Raw genomic sequence first — 18,045 nt, 5'->3', positions numbered from 1 at the left:
AAAATTGAAGCCTGTCTAATACTGGGAGAGAATGTGAACAACCCCCTTGGATTGTTTGCAGATGACGCTATCGTTTACCGTCTAGTAAAGTCGTCGGGAGATCAATACAAATTACAAAATGATTTAGTCAACATATCTGTATGGTGCAGTGGTCCTTAACACGAAACCGAGAGAGGTGGCGCAGTGGTTAGCACACTGGACTCGCATTCGGGAGGACGACGGTTCAATCCCGCGTCCGGCCATCCTGATTTAGGTTTTCCGTCATTTCCCTAAATCGCCTCAGGCAAATACCGGGACGGTTCCTTTGAAAGGACATGGCCGACTTCCTTCCCTAATCCGATGAGACCGATGACCTCGCTGCTTGGTCTCTTCCCCCAAAACAACCCAACCTTAACACAAAAAAAAGGTCTTGCCTTCCGTACGACTACTAAAAACAATCCGCTAAATTCATGTTACACGATAATTAAAACAAATTTAAAGGTTATTGTTTCAACGGAATAACATAGGGATTGCAGTTACGAACAACTTTGATTGGAACCGTCAAACTGAAATGTTGTGGCGAATGCGAACCAAAGCTACTTTTTTATTGGCAGAACACCTAGAAGATGCTGCAGATCTACCAAAGAGAGTGTCTACACTGCTCTTGCCCGTCTTCTTTTAACTGTCGCTCGGTACGGGATCCTTACCAGTTTGGACTGCCGAAGGATTTCGAGGTAGTTCAGAGACTGGCAGCTCGTTTTGAGTTGTCGCAAAATATGGGAGCGACTGTTACGGATGCTATACGCTAGCCGGACTGGCAATGATTAAAACATAGCAGTTTTTGCTGCGGCGAGATCTTTTCACAAAATTTCAATTACCAACGTTTTCCTCCGAGTGCGAAAATATTTCGTCGGCTCCCACCTACGTAGGGAGAAATGACCACCGCAATAAAGTAAGAGAAATCAGAACTCGCACGGAAAAACATGGGTGGTGTGCGACAGTGGAACGATAGAGAAACAGTGTGAAAGTGGTTCTGTGAACCCTCTGCCAAGCACTTAATTGTGAATTCCTGAGCAGTCATGTGGATGTGGGCTGGTCAACGACTGACCGCGATAAGTTTGCCAGTCCTCCATTGTTGCATTGGACAAGGTGCTTATGGAGACAGTTTGCCATGGATGACCAATTATTGTAAGTTGTTACCGCTGTGACCTTCACTCTGAAAACTGGTTTCATGTTGCCTTCCGTACTAGTCTGCCCTGGTCAAAACCCTTCATCTCCCGATCACTACCGTACGCTACATCCATTTGAACCAATTTACTGTAATCAAGCCCTGTTCTCCCTCTTCAATTTTTGTGTCCCCCACCTTTCCATCCACAACCAAATTAACGTTTCCCTGATGCCTTAAAATGTGTCATAACAAACTATCTCTTATTTTAATAAATTTATGCCACACATTTATTTAATTCCCAATCCAATTCACTGCCGTGTCACTAGTTCCTCAATATAATCATCAAACCCTCAGCATTCTCCTGTAGCACAACATATCAAAAGCCTCTGATTCCTTTTTATCTGTATTGTTCACAATCAGACTTTCGCTGCAATATGTTGTCACACTCCAGACATATACTTTCAGAAAAGACTGACGCTTAAATTTATATTCGATATTAACAAACTTCTCTTTTCCAAAAAAGCATTTCTTGCTATTGCCATTACGCATTTTTCATCCTAATTAATTCTATTATTGTCAGTTATTTTGCTGCCCAAATACTAAAACACGTCTACTACTTTAAGTGTCTCATCCTAATGTAATTCTCTAATCATTATCTCACCTTCGACAAAATTCTGTCATCCTTGGATTGGCGATGACGATCATTTCATAACGTCTCTTCAAGACACTATCCATTCCGTTCAGTTTATCATCCAAGTCATTGGCTATCTCTGACAAAATTACATTGTCATTGGCCAACCTAAGAATCTTTCTTTCTTCTCCCAGATTTTTAATTTCCTTTTTGAATTTTTTCTTGCGTTTCTCTACTGTTTTCTCGGTGTACAAACTGGATAACATTGGGAACAAGCTACATATCTGTTTCACTCCTTTCTCCATCACTGTTTCGTTTTTATGTCCTTCCACTCATAAAACTGTCATCTGATATGTGTTCGAGCTATAGAGAACTCGCTTTATTTTATCCCCGATAACTTCAGAATTCGAGGGAAATGTACGTACATCATTTATGTACCTGTATCCTGTGCAGTGTTGTGTTGAGTTCGTGTGCTTATTGACGAGTATGGAGTGATGCAGTACTACTGCTGCTGGCAAGTATCTTGATCCGCTCGAATAAAACCAAAGAGGTCGTCGAAACTCACGCCCCCCCCTCCCCCCCCCCCCCCCACCCCGGCGTACGGATCACAAATAGTATCAGTTGCCATCATTACATGAAAGAATGCGGACAGATTTAGGGTGTAGCTCCAGATATTGGCTCAGTCTGGTAATCAGGAACGCTACCACTTCCCACTGGCCAGCCGTTGTGGCCGAGCGGTTCTAGGCGCTTCAGTCCGGAACCGAGCTGCTGCTACGGTCGCAGGTTCGAATCCTGCCTCAGGCATGGATGTGTGTGATGTCCGTAAGTTAGTTAGGTTTAAGTAGTTAAGTAGTTCTAAGTCTAGGGGACTGATGACCTCAGATGTTAAGTCCCATAGTGCTCAGAGCCATTTTAAGCATTTGAACTTCCCAATGATGCCGAATACAATAACAGCGATGAAAATTCCTTACACTACCATAGTCCCGAGCCAGAAACTTCCGGACCGTATTCTACTACTCCGGCTTGCGTTAGCGACCTATTCTACGAAGACGGCTGATATTAATCTGTATAATGCTGTCAACCTGGTAAATGACGCAACAATTCGCGTTTGCCACTATACATATGTTTCCTTAGACTGTCATGTATCGAACGTAATTAAACTTAAATTCTACAGCTACCAAATTTAAATGATTGAACTCTGTTACATGCTATTTCCACGTAGACTATCGATCGTCTCACAAGTAAAATGCAGTCAATACTGAAAGGGATATTATTCACGTAAACAGAATTATGTGAAAAAATGGAAGTAACTGAACAAAAAGACATGTTTTCAGTCTATGGATGGGGCTCACTGAGAAAAGAATTTCCTCTTGTAACTTACTTTGCGTGATATATATACGCACTGACTGAATATAAAAAGGTTTTATCTTGACTCTTAAAAACGAAATTTTTGCACAAAGCAGAAGTAGAGATAACTTAACCCAACAAGCGAATTGTTCTTTTTAGCAGGGGAAGTTTATACATTTATCTAGAAACAGGTAAAATATCAAGCTGAGTACAGCGTCGTAAGCATAGTGACAAACTTTGCTAAGTTTTTGAGGTGAGGTTGCACAGAAAGGATTGAAAATTTAAGTCGATTTATGAAGAAACAACTGGAAAAGAAACGTGTTGGTTACTCGCTTCGATACACTCAGAGGTAGCGAAGTTGCTACTGAAGAAAGCAACAACAGTAGGCCTGCTGTCCACAGAAAGGACAAATCTTCTGTAACAGCTAGTGTAAATTACTGAAAATGCTGCATCTTCCCGAGGTGAAGACAGAGTTGGACAGCATCAATATATCATTTGATTTCGAAAATAAAATTTACCACCTAACATACCGTTATCCACACGGAAGACTTAAGATAAAGAGGAATTAACTCTCATAGGTCTAACAAAAGAGGAGAAGGGGCCGTCTAGACTTCCTGAAGCGAAGCATGGCTCAGTTCACAGGATTTTAAAGGAAAAAAGGAGTTTATATATAAGATATTGACTATTTCTATTGTCATTAAACTGCTAATTGGTGTTTCATAATAGAAAGATATACGATAGAATTTGCATCATATTCTTGCAGAAATTACAAGCAAGTTCAGTTGTATTTAATCTTACATATACTTACTGGGGGTTTGAAGCAGACTGATTTGGCGGTCAAGGATCAAATTCACCGAGATAAGGCCGAAAATGCCAATACCGCACCATCAGTTGGCCTTCCGGCGTTTTATTGTCGAGCGTGTTGGCCAAAGTAAACGTAACAAGTCGAGGAAATTTACACAGTTTACCAGCAAGAACAATTTATCAGAACGAACAATATCAATCATTTACTTTACTGTGGTACGAGGAAATAAAGAGTGTTAGTGTACAGAGCAGGGGCAACTGTTTCGTGACAGTCGGTAAGTTGTTATTCCCTTCAGTAAGCCGTAGTAGTTTGCCTATGGCTATCGACATCACGGACGGTTTTCCACTTGATGAATGAAAATAAAAGAATGGCAAAGAATGTAAATATTGTCAATTTCACCGAATAAAACATTGGAACCTGATTCGGTTTTTTCGGGCGGGAAATGGAGGCAATCAACACAGACTTGATGGTATTTATGAAGACGATGTTAGAATTCTACTTATGAAGATGTACGAATGCGGACAATATCCGGTTGCATTTTTTATAGGTACAGATATTACTGAGTCTGAAAGATGGGCGCGACGTTCTTTCTTGACGACGGGTAGTGTAGAGAAAGACCATTCATTAAATGTAATCAACGCTTTACGATTATTATACACCTATTCTCTTAAAATAATTAATGTATATTTCCCGTAATAGCTGCACTAGTGCGTAAGTGACCACTGCCCAGACGAAGTTTCCAGAATGTTAAGAAAAAGGTAGATTATGATGTGTTTGAAAAAAAATAACAGTGTGGAAAATTGGGCAGTAGAGAATGTAACAAAAAGTAATCACACAAAAGAAATGGAAAATTATGATTTTTTATTATAACATACTTTTTATGGAAGAACACATATTTGCAACAGAGAAGAAAAGTGATTACCAGAAATTCTGCTAATGTTACCGTCGCTGAACGCAGACAAGAGTTCAGTCCACTACTGTTTACGTTCAGTGTAAATGTACCGCCTCACTACACGCTATCAGTACGTACGTCGATAAAGACTCAGAGGCGAAGAAAGTTTAACTGCCGTTAAACGTCACGCAACGAAGAATTACGCATTAGAAATATGATTGGTGTTATGGCTATTGTAAATTCTCAGATATTCGGGACTTCTTTGCCTTCGAAACAATTCTGTTTCCTGTAAGAACATTCACAAGTTTTTAAAAACCGAAATAATTATATGTTGACCCTTTTGTACGGAACAGCCGATAACACTTCGCCTAAAGATTAATTTTGGTGTTGGAAGCTCTAGATTCTCATCGTCACTTGACCCAGTCATATTAAATATAGTCATATTTTGCGATATAGTTAAACCGATATGTAATGTGTTCTAAAAGGAAGCTAGTGAGTGACACATTTGTGTAATAAAAATTCTGGGAAATGATGTTCGATGTACAAGCAGTTTATTTTGAAGTTAGTAAAAGGATTAATTTTACGCCTTTTTTTTGCGTGCATGACTTCGTGCGAGCGTTTGTGTGTATTTGCAAGATTGAGTACCCAGTTCTGATATAAAAATACAATTTTAGAATCACGTTAAATAATGAAAATGATCATGTTCCCAATCTGTAAATTGTAATTATAATTATGAAATTTTTTCATATTAATTGCTATAAATATGACAAATAATCACAGGTGCAATTGTTGGGTTGGGGCTGGGTTGTTTTGGGGGAAGAGACTAAACTGCAAGGTCATCGGTCTCATCGGTTTTAGGGAAGGACGGGGAAGGAAGTCGGCCGTGCCCTTTCAAAGGAACCATCCCGGCATTTGCCTGGAGCGATTTAGGGAACTCACGGAAAACCTAAATCAGGATGGCCGGACGCGGGATTGAACCGTCGTCCTCCCGAATGCGAGTCCAGTGTGCTAACCACTGCGCCACCTCACTCTGTGGTGCAATTGTTATAGAGCTTTGTAAATATATCGTTTAGGTGGTTTATTCATTTTAAAGAAAATGACATACGGACTGGAGTTGTTAGGAGAGACATTTGGGGGGGGGGGGGGGGACTGACATCGCTATTCCAATGAAAAACCTAATGCTCTATGCTCTAACATAGGGCTACTGTTACCGTATAGGTTCAACGACGTTCTCTTATACGTCGTAACAATCACGAAAATATTTTTCAGAATACAGTATGTATATTCAATACTTTCTTATATTCCAGGTGGAATACATGCGTCATTAATAGCTAATAATATTCGATGGAGTTTCAGTGTCAAAGAAGTTTCTTTATTTCGACTTACAGTATGAGACGAGAACTATATGGAAAATTGTTGTTTCCTGTGTGTTATGTAGTGCACACGTAATTCATTCATATGACTAAAAGGCCTTTGTGTTACAAAAATGAATTTTAACCTCATTGAATAGTACACATAGGCACTACTGCGTTTGGAGGTATACGACATTGATATAAATCTTTTATTTCTCAGTTTGAACTGACATTCTTTCTAAAGAAGCAAGTTTTGAGAAGTAATTCGGAACATCTATTACTGACTTCTGAAATAATTAATACCCTGTTTGGAGTTAACGAAATTTAATTGTTTAGCTAAAGAAAACTTTTAATTTGATGAAATACGAAATTTTCCAAACACAGATGTTTGTTAGGCAAAATTATTGGTTTTATTTTAGTAGAAAGGCTGTAAGCTCCACCCATTCACAAAATACCAAGCACTCCGGTTTTTGTACAGAGCCTGCAATTGAGTGTCCACCCTCCTGCTAATTACTGGCTTTCACTGTTTCAATGCGTCACCAGCATGCAGTTTTGCAATCATTTATTGATTTCCTGATTTTCGTATCAACATTACCCGAGAATAATAACATGTAGAAACATTTTAAGGAAGCCTCTATACTTTTAAGAATACCGAAAGAGAACAGCGCCGGCGAATTTCTCAGATGTATCAGAATTCACGGTTTGCGCCAAGGCTCCGTGTAAACGTATCAACTCCGTTTGTTGCCTCACGTGTCTTCTTTAGTTTCGTGCCATTAACCCTCAACTGAAACGAGGCCCTTCATTAGTAGACAAAGTATTCGATTTTTATTTGTCTAGTATAGAGTAGAGAAGACAATTTCGAAACAACCTCATCAAGTAACATACGGAGGGTATGAAATTAAACTTGTAGATAAAATAACCAGGCACCTAAAATAAGGATAAAAGACGAAAAATCGATAGGGGAAGGAAAGGAAAAAGTTAATCTAAATTTCTAATGTTCACTAGACACATTGATAACACACGAATACCAACTTACAACGTCTTGTGTAAAATATCCATTCACAGTTCCTAGAGTGGCAACAACAACGAAACAATGTGCGTGACGTACGTAGCTGACACGACTACAGTTTCCTCTCAAAAAAACGAAAGAGCGTGTATGAAAACCCACCGACAAAAGAGGACCAAGCAAAGTGACACATATGTTGGCATAAGAAATTACGAAAAGATACAGAATTTTATTTTCAGTACATACACTATCTTATTTGTGTTTCAGACAGAGAAAAAAGTAATAAAAAACATTATTTCAGAAGTCATCGGTTTATTTTTAAATTTGGCCCCGGAAAACAGAATAAAAAGGTTCAACACGTGAAATGACTTGAACATTGAGCTATACATGGTAGAAACGAACACACAGACAGCGAGCAAGTGTTTTGGAGGACGTTATCAGATCAGGTGTCAGACTATGATCCCACTAGAACAGAGAATTTAAACGAAGCATTGCGAATATGTACGAAAGAAATTCATTTTCAATTGACGTCGAATTACGAGGCCCTATAGCCAATTCAGTTCCTTTTGCTATTACATGTTACGTGTTCGTGACACGCATTTCTCCGTTCCTCAGTCATCCACCAAAACACAGCCCCCCCCCCCCCCCCCCCACACACACAATACGAATATGTAATCATTTTGTCATTACTGCGGAACACACTCATTAATGGTGCATTTGAAATTTCCTTCCATGCTCTGGATGGCTTCGTACTCTGTCTCCGCTTCTCGAAACGACGACAGTGCCGAATACACAAGAAATCAAAAAGGACCACTTCCTATTCGCTGGGTCGACAAGGAAGAAGGTGATTTAGGTCAAGTCACCGGAGTTCTCCTTCGTTGCACGATAAAAAGCCTCTTTGGTGTATGTTTCCGTACTCATTTATTTCGATTTTTGCGGAAGGAATGCGCCAAATATGACGTATGGTGTGACACCTTGGATGGGCACAGTTCACGCGGAGGAATGCGGTGAGCCCCGGGGGCCAAACCTGCGGCTGTAGCATAATGTGTACCCAGCCGCGATCACCTCTGTCGTGAGAACAGCTACAAATCTTGGGCGGCGACCCACCGCCTGATAAGTTTATTCGCGGTGCCATTGAATTAGGCAGCCGCTTCGCGCGGATGGGGGCGGCGGCGGGGGCGGAGGGCAGAATCCAATTTCGCAAAACACATTCGCGAACGGCGGCCCCGCTGTTGTGCAACACAATTACTAGTTTCGACAGCCATCTCGGCGGAACTATGCCGATTAAGACCCGGCGCGCGACCCGCCGAAATCGCACCCCGCCCCACACCGATTCTCCGCGGCTGTCGAACGGCGTAGGCCTCTGCCTGCGTGCGGGAACACTGGATGAGAGCAGAAGCAAAACCTTGTCGAACTCTGAGCCGAACACGTTAACGTCCCCTCTGTTCGTTTTAGGGAAAGAGGTGTGCTTCGCGGCACAACTCGAGTGTCCGTGCGCCATCCGAAAATAAATTTTGTTTCGCCGGGCGGAAACATTTCGACGCTTATTAGTTCTGCGACGTAGGAAAACAGCCTATTTCTGGCGCAAGGGCAAATTTTAAATTTATCTCGTAATGTTTCGGCCGCTTTGCCTACCGCTTCCTGAATTCTCGCACGACCGAAGCATTTTAATCTCCGAATAGCAGAAATATGTAGGAGATACGATATTATTTACTGACGCTGCTTTACGCTTAATGGCAATGCTATGTTTATTAACGCGTGTATTTGACCAGTACCATTCTGTTTCACTGACACAATGTACCTGTATATATGTTTCATTCATAACAATGATGGCAGTAATTTTACATCTTATTCTTATTTCGCACCGTTTGTATTGAGAGTACACGAATGTATACAGATAGGATCTACTGAATGAAATACCTTAATAGTAGGCTAGTAAATCTAAAAGAGCCCTTCACTTTTCGCTTATTTTCCTGCAGTAAAACATGTAAGAACGAAACAGTTAAAACAATCAGTAATGGCATGTGATTAAATGTTATTGAGAATCGTATGGCCTAACTGTTAATATCGTTGGCATCGCCATAAATGCTGTACACAGTTGTGCACTGTCGTTGCTTTGAAAACAATATCATCCCCCGAAAACATTCTTTACGAGATTTTATAAATTTTCTACGTCCTACCGTCACATGTAACGATCACATTTATTTCTATTTGTTGACCACTACGTTCACTTCTTTCTATAATGGTTCGCGTAAAATTTGTGTCATTCTGTTGTTAGCTATTTTTTTTCGCTTTCGTAAAACTAATTCCAGTTCATGGCGGTGGTGTGTCTGATGCAGCTACATTTCCGTTCATTTTACTTCTTTCACAGAAGGAAATAAATTGGATTAAATAAATACAGTCACTTAGTCTTCCGTTACTGTGGCTTCCTGCAGAGTCCTCGCAATAATTTCGAGAACACCGAAAGACAACACTAAAGAAATATGCGCTTGGTTCCAAACAGTTGCAGCACGAATCTGTAGGTAACTCAGTTAAAGCAAAACCATATTAATTTCTTTTCTGTTTGCAGGATATTCCTTACAATGAAGAAACGTTCTTCACTGATGATACTGTATATGAAATTACAATCCTGACAAACATAGCTGAATATTACTAACGTTCACCGGTGTTATATTTTATTGAAACATTATAGTATCCGCTGTCGCAGATAGAACGTAGGGGAAAAGTTTTTGTAATATGTTAAAATGAGGAGAACGTAATTTCTTTTACTATCGCACAAACAATCCGACGACATACGCGTCTGCATTCATGCACCGACAATAACCAAGTTTAGCTCACAACACACGTCTACACATCGGCAGCAGTTCTCACCTAGTGCGATTTTTTTCTGAATAATATTCATCTGCTTGTACGACAAAAGTCATTGCTAATGTGGTCACGCATACAGTGAAATTTATTATATCCGGACTCTGACTATAGAATTCTTTTACTGATGCAGGAATTTTTCTTATAACATGTATTGCCGTTATTTCACTTACAAATTCTACAGTGTGATCGAATTACACTGTAATAGTTGCAGGTTCTTCAAAAAGTGACAATATGTTGAAGAGAGATGATTTGACAGTACGTATTTATGGTTTTCGGGGTTCCACGGAAAACTTGTTAGCAGATGATGTGAACAAATTACTTTCGATCATTTCAAAAAATCTTAATTTCATCGTTTCTAAAGGAGGAAGCAGATTCAGGCGTATATGTAAAACGTTTCGTATTCTAAGCTCACCGAGAAAAATTTGATGGAACGAAACTGGAAAACCATGAACGGATCACAATGGAGCTCGTATTCCGAACTAAATGGTGATTTGAACGAAATGCATGTCGAATTCGTGAGAAACAACTTTTACTTCATAATTGCAAAGCAGTCTTGGAGTTCACCTATACGAGCGTCTCACTTGCCATATTTTCTTCATAAATTTAGATAACATTGTCTATGGAGAGCAGCGACATGATCCTATATTTAGGTTGAAATGAACAGTTGAGATCACAATAAGATTTGTCTGTTTACCGGTTTCGGCTTATGTCAAGCCATCTTCAGAGTTTTTGGCCCCCTATGGCTGGTGCTGGAGGCTCCTCGGATTTCTCGTGATACCACAACAGTACACGTATTGACTGTGTACGATCGTGGTATCACAAGAAATCCGAGGAGCCGCTAGCACCAGCCATAGCGCACCAAAAATCCTGAAGATGGCTCAGACATTAGCCGGAACCCGTAAACAAACAAACAGTATTCCGACCTCGACTGTTCATTTTAACCTATATCTTTTCTACGGCCTAGCTTACAAGCTCATCGAAGCAAACCGACGAATGACGAGATTCACTCTTTATTCAGGTCTGAATAACAGTCAAGGAAAAAATAATAATAAAATCCAAAGGCGGTAAAACTTGCAGCAGTGGCAAAAAAATTCCATTCCATACACTCTCAAATATCAGGCCCGTAGACGTCTATCAAAGTAAAATTCTTATTAAACAAAGGATAAAGGAGAGGCGCGGAGGAAACACGCTTGTTGTAAAACCATACGCCGTAGTAAGTCATTCTAGTTTTTTTTTTGGTCTCGCATTGCCGCTTGATCGAACAAATTACTGTTTATAGGCTACGTTAACCTTGCAGACAAGCAGTATTCTTGCACATTGACTTACGGGGATCTAGTGAAGGAAAGGAGTTGCGAACTGGTGACTAGAGTTAGCTTAATTGCTCAGGGAATGACAGTTCGGGGCCAGTGTGTCGCTGTCCTGTTTCCAATAGTGGTATGAGGCAGTCTGTATCCTGATCTGCGCCACTATGTTCCTTCCATCACGACGGTCTCAGTAATAAAAACAAAAACAAAAAAATTATTCTTGTCGTGATAAGCACTTTGAATATGAAGGGCATCTCAGATCAAGGATTCCCAAGATTTTTGTCACAGTAGTAAGAGTTACAACGGTGAGCAGTAGAACATTTTCGCAAGTACGGCTGTATATTGTAAATATTATTATGTAACTAGTTTTGATATTACGTTAGTGGCTAACCGATAAGTGCAATTTGCGTTTTGTTGTAGATATTTTGACGAAATTTATTCAGAAGCATCTCCGGTACGGGGGTGTTTATGTTACATTATACGACTGCTTGCTTTCCTGCTCTTGAAACTGTTCTACTTCCAGCGCTACAACAACCTAATTTCTCGTGAGAAACGATAATTTATGCGAGACCGGGACACGAACCGTAGTGTCTTGCTTTTCCTAGCAGTTACCTTAACCTTAATGGTATCCTAGAACGCCTACAAGCCAGATTCAAGGACTGTGACTTTTATAAGTGATTCATCATGGTTACCGATTTCTACAACGACTTTCTGTCTATCGTTTTCAAATTTTCACTGTCGCAAACATTCCATCACTAGGGATTTGGCACAGGATAGGAAATGGAAAACAGGGACAACAAATTAGGCAAACCTCATGTGGTAATCAGGTGTAGTGACTTACTCTACCTGCCACAGCTGAATAAAATTCATTATATTAAGAGCCCGAAATCATGAGGAAGAAATCAACGAAATGCAGTGATATTAAGTGATATCAGTGAAATCTATTTAGCAGTGTAAACCTGCAATGTAATGAATGTGCCGCGACTAGTGACAATTTGCGTTACATCCACTTGGCACTGGAAAGATCCATACACAGTTATTGATCAGAATAACGAAGTAGAAGAACCGTTTCCCCGGCAGAAAATCAAGCCCATATTTTGTCCATAAACACACACTCTCACTGAAGATTCTGATTAATAAATAGAGGCGAAACGCCTATGGTGAAAGATAAACTGCATTTGTTCAGTTCCAGGCTGACATAACTTCAAGATCGTTAATAAAATTTTTCTAGGAGCTTAGGATGGACCAGACACCAGTATTAAATACGAAGATGTTCCTGTCATTTTTCTAAGACCTCTAATTAATTACGAATTTTTAAAAAAAATGCGAAATACTAAATTGTGTCGCGGGGGTATGTGTGAAATAATGCGAAACGTTGACATTAGATGGAAATTAATGTAAGAATTTCCCTTTGCCTTTCTCAGTGACACGATTGAATCAAGTTGGGTGAATCTATTTTTGTAAACCGCGCCATTGATCACACTTATTTATTTAAATCGCTCTTTTACTTGATAGATTACTATAAAGGTGATTGCCGTGATCGGAGCGACACATCCAAAATATGTTTGGGGTAATTTTGTATTGTCTATGTGCTGCGAATATATTTATATGCGGCACAGACCCCCGTAATGATATTACGTTGTGTGTCTACTATCGCGTTGATGAAAATGGAGAACAGAGAGAAGAAATAAGGCAACTGAGAATGCAGCGCCTTACCCACACTTCAGCTGGTAATCAAGTTAGTGCATTGACTAATGCAGAAATTTAAATGTGAAAATTTAAGTTTGTGTGACTGCCATGAATATCAGTTCAAAATACGAAATATAAACAGATGCGTTTATTGATCTTTGTATTGTGCATGTCGAGGAAATATATTTCATTACCAGGTGATTTTATTTAAATTAGTAAGACATAAATGAATTGTACATATGACTTTTGTTGGCAACATGTGGCAGTGGCTTTAGTGGTCACAGGTTACTTTCCGCGTCTTATTTACATCATATAAACTTTCTGTGAATTAAATGAAGCAAAGAGTGTGTATTAGGGGCTAAAATGCATTGGTGTATAATGTAAATAGTACTCGAATAGCAGCCTATGATCGTTAAAGGTCGTGCCACAGGACGCCCAGAAAAGTAATATGTACAGGCCGTCTTAAAGAGTCTGAACTGAACCAGATGGTGCAGTGGTCAAAGACGCTGGGCTCATATTTGGGAGGACAGCGGTTCTTAGCCCTACCTAGGAGGCATTGTCGCGAGTTAAAGGAACTGTAGATTAGATTTCTTTTATTTCCGTCAATTACCACAAAAACTTTTGGTCCTTAGACTACCGGTGTCTGTCGGCAATGACCACCTTCAGCTCTGTTTTATAACATGTCCTAATATAATAAAGGCTTAGTGGTATCGTCACAAAATATGCACAAAATCAGCTTAGCATTGTCGCACGTATTTAAAGTATAGTTAATTTGTTACGAACAGTGGTGCTATTGGCGGTGTGACTCCGCCGACTCTGCAGCCTAGTTTACACCATACTCTAAATATGTACGACGTTGCTAAGCTGATTTTGTACATATTTTGTGACGATGCCACTATGCCTTTATTACATTATTACATATTATGAGACAGATCTAAATATGGTCATTGCTGACCGAACCCGGTAGTCTGAGGATGAAAAATTTTTGTGACCCAGAATTAGTGTGATTGCCCAATCTCTTAAACATAGCGCCGGATAGTTCCTTGGAAAAGACAGGATCGATATCTTTTCAAAACAGAGCTTGTGCTTCGTCTCTAACGGCCTCGTAATCGACGGAAAGTTAAACCTTAATCTTCCTCTCTTCTTTGTTTATTTATTTAAAACAGTCCACCTGCAGGTGGTGTGTGATTCTCCGAAAAGTGCAGTGCGAAGGTTATTGTCATTAATTACTGAAATTTGCGCTTAGAAATACGAAAGCGTTCATTTTGAAAAGATGGACATTGTAGACCACGTGACTGTTTATTAATTGACTATAAATACAGAAGACTAATCACTTTTGAAATATTTGTTTGCTATCCTAAACTTTGCAGTCTCGTGTTTAGATAGGGTTACATATTAATTTCCAAAGTGTGAAGCTGGGTGCTGGCATACTGCAGCATGGGCAGTAGTATAGTTAATATCCACCTAGTAGTTTCCATTTTATTGGCTGTTGGCAACAAAATTAATCACTGTTCACTATAAACATTGATAGTTACCATAAAACCGCGAGTGTTCAGAATGTGCAGCACAAATGATGTTTACAGAGAAAAGTCATTTTTTAGCCAACAGACAAGAATGGTAGCTGCCATGTGGTTATTTACTGTACCACCCATAGTGCCGCAAGCCAGTGGTCAGTTTCACACTACGGAAATTAGTATGCAGCCTCGTCTGAATATGAGGCTGAAAAGACTCACAAACTGTGTATGGTGGTAAAAACGCTCGAAAACTCAATATAATGGTAAAATGTAAACTTGACTAAAAACATCTGTGATTTTTCTTTTAATCTATTATTGCAGAGGGGTCCGTTTTGTTATGTAATTTCTTATTTTCAAATTTTATGCTATTTTTAGATACCTTTTACACTGTAACTGTTTTTAAGAGGTAAAAAAAGATAATAAATAAAATAAACTTTGTTCACAGGAGGCTCTCATATCACTGCTGGCCGCAGTTTAGATTTATTTATAGCTGAACGATGACCTCTTCTTTTAGTGTTTAACACACCTATTTGGGATGGAATCGTGATGACTGCGTGCCAGGGGTAAGAGGCTACCTGTTCACCATACAACATGCGTTTGCTGTCATAAAGATTAATCTTTTTGTGAACTGCTCTTGAACTACTGTCCTAACTATGTAATTGTGCTTTTTAATCATAGGATGCCCTGAGGATGATCCTGTGTACCGAAACCAGTATGCAAAAATTAATTGCGGCTGTAGACAAAAATATACACTTTTTCAGTAGTTTATGGAAATAAAGAAATGTTTCAAAACTGACTAGTAGCAGTTATCTGTATTTATATTCATTCTCCAAAAGTTTAATTACTGCGGTACACAATGTCAGAAGGCTTTCAGCGACGGCGTCCCGCGGTTCACTTTTTATTGGTCGGTACGAAATAGTCTCGTCACGTATCAGGGTTGTGAATAGTGGGGGAATCGGAGCAGCACATTTATCATTGTGGTCGCTGGTCACTTTAGCGGCAAAAATCGGCGAGCAGCGAGGCGTTGCATAATGGTGCGGAGGACGGCCGAGTGCATCGAGAGTGGCGACAAATAGCACTTGGCACGGCCGGGGCTCGGGCGCGCCGGTGACCACTCCCACCTGCGGCCGCCCCTCCCCACCCTCCGGAACCAATTATGTGGGCGCCGCGACGCTTACCGTGAGGCCGGCTCTGCGCAGGCGCCCCGGCGCCCTGCAGGCTCGCGCTATCACGCCACGCGCGCCGCCGTCGCCATCTCCGCCGTCGTCGCCGCGTCGCAGAAGCACTCACATCGCACCGCACCGGCGCCGCGCCACATTCCTGCCACAGGTGCACATCACGCGAACGCTCCGGTCCCGTTATCAGAGCTTCAGCGATAGCCGAGGGGAACGCGGCGTCGACTGGGCCGCCGACTCCTCTTCTTCTTCTTCCTCCTCCCCCTCCTCGTCCTCCCCCTATTCTCCCCCACTAGCGCAGCGGAAAGTGCAACAGGTTCACCGGGGACGCGGCACTGTCGCGCGCGCGAACATCGCCGGCAGGGGCGCAGCCGCCGGCGTGACGTCACACCCCCACTCGCTGGCGCGCGTCCTCGGCGTCGCCGTCGCCGTCGCGATGCCGGCGGCGTCACTCGCGCTCGCAGTCGCGGCTCGCCTGTGTCGTTCGCGCGCCGCTCGCTCGTTCGTTCGCTAGCTCGCTCTCGCTCGGCCGGCAGCGGCTCGCGCACTGAAACCAGTCTCGGAGGCAAGGTTTACCTGGCCGCCGCGTGTGTGACGTAGCGGCCGCCTGCCATTGTGCGAGACGCGCCGACCCCCTCCCCCTGCCCCGCGGCCGCTTCCTCTCTCTCTCTCTCGCTGCCCCCTCCTCTCACTACCTCTACCACTTATTTACACTGCCGCGAGCTACCGGAGATGGATGACACCGCGATTCGCGACCGCAACCGCGGAGGTAATGGGACGCCGGTAGGGGGGACGCGGCGGCGCCGGTGGCGCGTGGAGTGGGGGAGCGACCGGCGCTGGGGGAAGAGCTGCCCCGGTTCGGAAACCACTGAATGGCACAGCTGGCCGCGTGCAACGCTGCGGTCATCACACCCGGCTCCCACGAACATCCCAACTTTTACCTGCTCGACACTCCAACTCGAGAGCAATGCGCTCCACGCCCACCGGCCCACTCTTTTCCGAAGCACATTAACCTCCAATCCATCTGTACTGTCGCTACCTCTACACCAAATACAAGCTGCTTAAGAAGCGAGAAAGACACCTCCCTAGTAACTACAGCTCGACCTCAACTGTTCGTATTCTATTAAAAAAAATACAGATCTGTATGCACAACCGAATATATGACTTACATGAATGCGTGGTGTCTGTTTATTCGGACAAGTCCGAAACAATAGACACCACGCATTCATATAATTGATGCGCCTCGATGGGCAATATGTCCGCAGCTCGTGGTCTCTCGGTCGCGTTCTCGCTTCCCGAGCACGGGGTCCCGGGTTCGATTCCCGTCCGCGTCAAGGATTTACACCTGCCTCATTATTTCATCGTCATTCCTGAAAGTGGCGAGGTTGGACTGATCAAAAGGTTGGGAATTTGTACGGGCGCTGATAACCACGTAGTTGAGCGCTCCACAAACCAAACATCATCATCATCATCGTCGATGGGCAATGAATCCACCACCATCGGTGGAGATGCAAAATTACATTCGATCTCCTGCGGGAACCTCAAGAAGCAATGCTCAAGAACAGATTGTACCATTCATTAAAGCGTTATTTACAGAACAGTCATATATTTTGCAAGTTGAAGGTCGAGGGGGCAGAAAGAAAAGGAACGGGAAGCGAACATGGATGACATGGACGGGGGCCGCGGATAAGTAGTACTAGGTGGAATCATGGGTCGGAGTCCGCGCAATTGCGATAAACACGTGTCCGGATGGCGCAGTGATTAACGCAACTCTCTAGTAACCAGGAGATCCCAGGTTTGAATCCTGGTCCTGCATACATTTTCACTCGTTGCTGCTGATTCCACATAAAGTCCCGATGCAGATGACACCAATACTTCCTTCCTTTTCCTATCCTTTCTGCCCCCTCCACCTTCATTTCACAAAATATATGACTGTTTTGTAAGTGTCGCATTAATAAATACAAACCACTTTGTAGCTGGCGAGACCTATTCTTGAGTATGGCTCGGGTGTTTGGGATACGCAGCAGGTCAGATTCAGAGGCGGGCTTCTAGACTTGTTACCGGTAGCTTCGAACACGCAAGTGCTTCGGGAACCCAAATGGGAATCCCTGCAGGCAAGGTGACGTTCTTTCCGAGGAACGTTACTGAGAAAATTCAGAGAACCGATATCTGAATCTGACTGCGGAATGAATCTACTGCCGCCAAAATACATTTCGCGTAAGGACCACGAAGATAAGACACGAGATATTAGGGCTCATACGGAGGCTTATATATTGTCATGTTTCCCTCGCTCTGTTTACAAGTGGGACAGGAAA

The 18,045-nt window shown here is 42.1% G+C and overlaps 1 long non-coding RNA gene across 1 annotated transcript in view; it reads right to left on the bottom strand.

Moving 5' to 3' along the window:
• Positions 1-16,170, bottom strand: part of LOC126095751 (uncharacterized) — a 1,187,680-nt gene extending 1,171,510 nt beyond the window's left edge. Inside the window, exon 1 of the long non-coding RNA XR_007521976.1 lies at positions 15,734-16,170. This is a non-coding gene — a long non-coding RNA (uncharacterized LOC126095751). The remainder of the gene's footprint in view (positions 1-15,733) is intronic.
• Between the last annotated feature and the right edge of the window lie 1,875 nt (positions 16,171-18,045).

This window comes from Schistocerca cancellata, chromosome 8 (genome assembly GCF_023864275.1).
Source record: "Schistocerca cancellata isolate TAMUIC-IGC-003103 chromosome 8, iqSchCanc2.1, whole genome shotgun sequence".
NCBI classification, from domain to species: Eukaryota; Metazoa; Arthropoda; class Insecta; order Orthoptera; family Acrididae; genus Schistocerca; species Schistocerca cancellata.
Note: the sequence above shows the minus strand (reverse complement) of the source record. Positions and strands in the feature narration are given on the sequence as shown.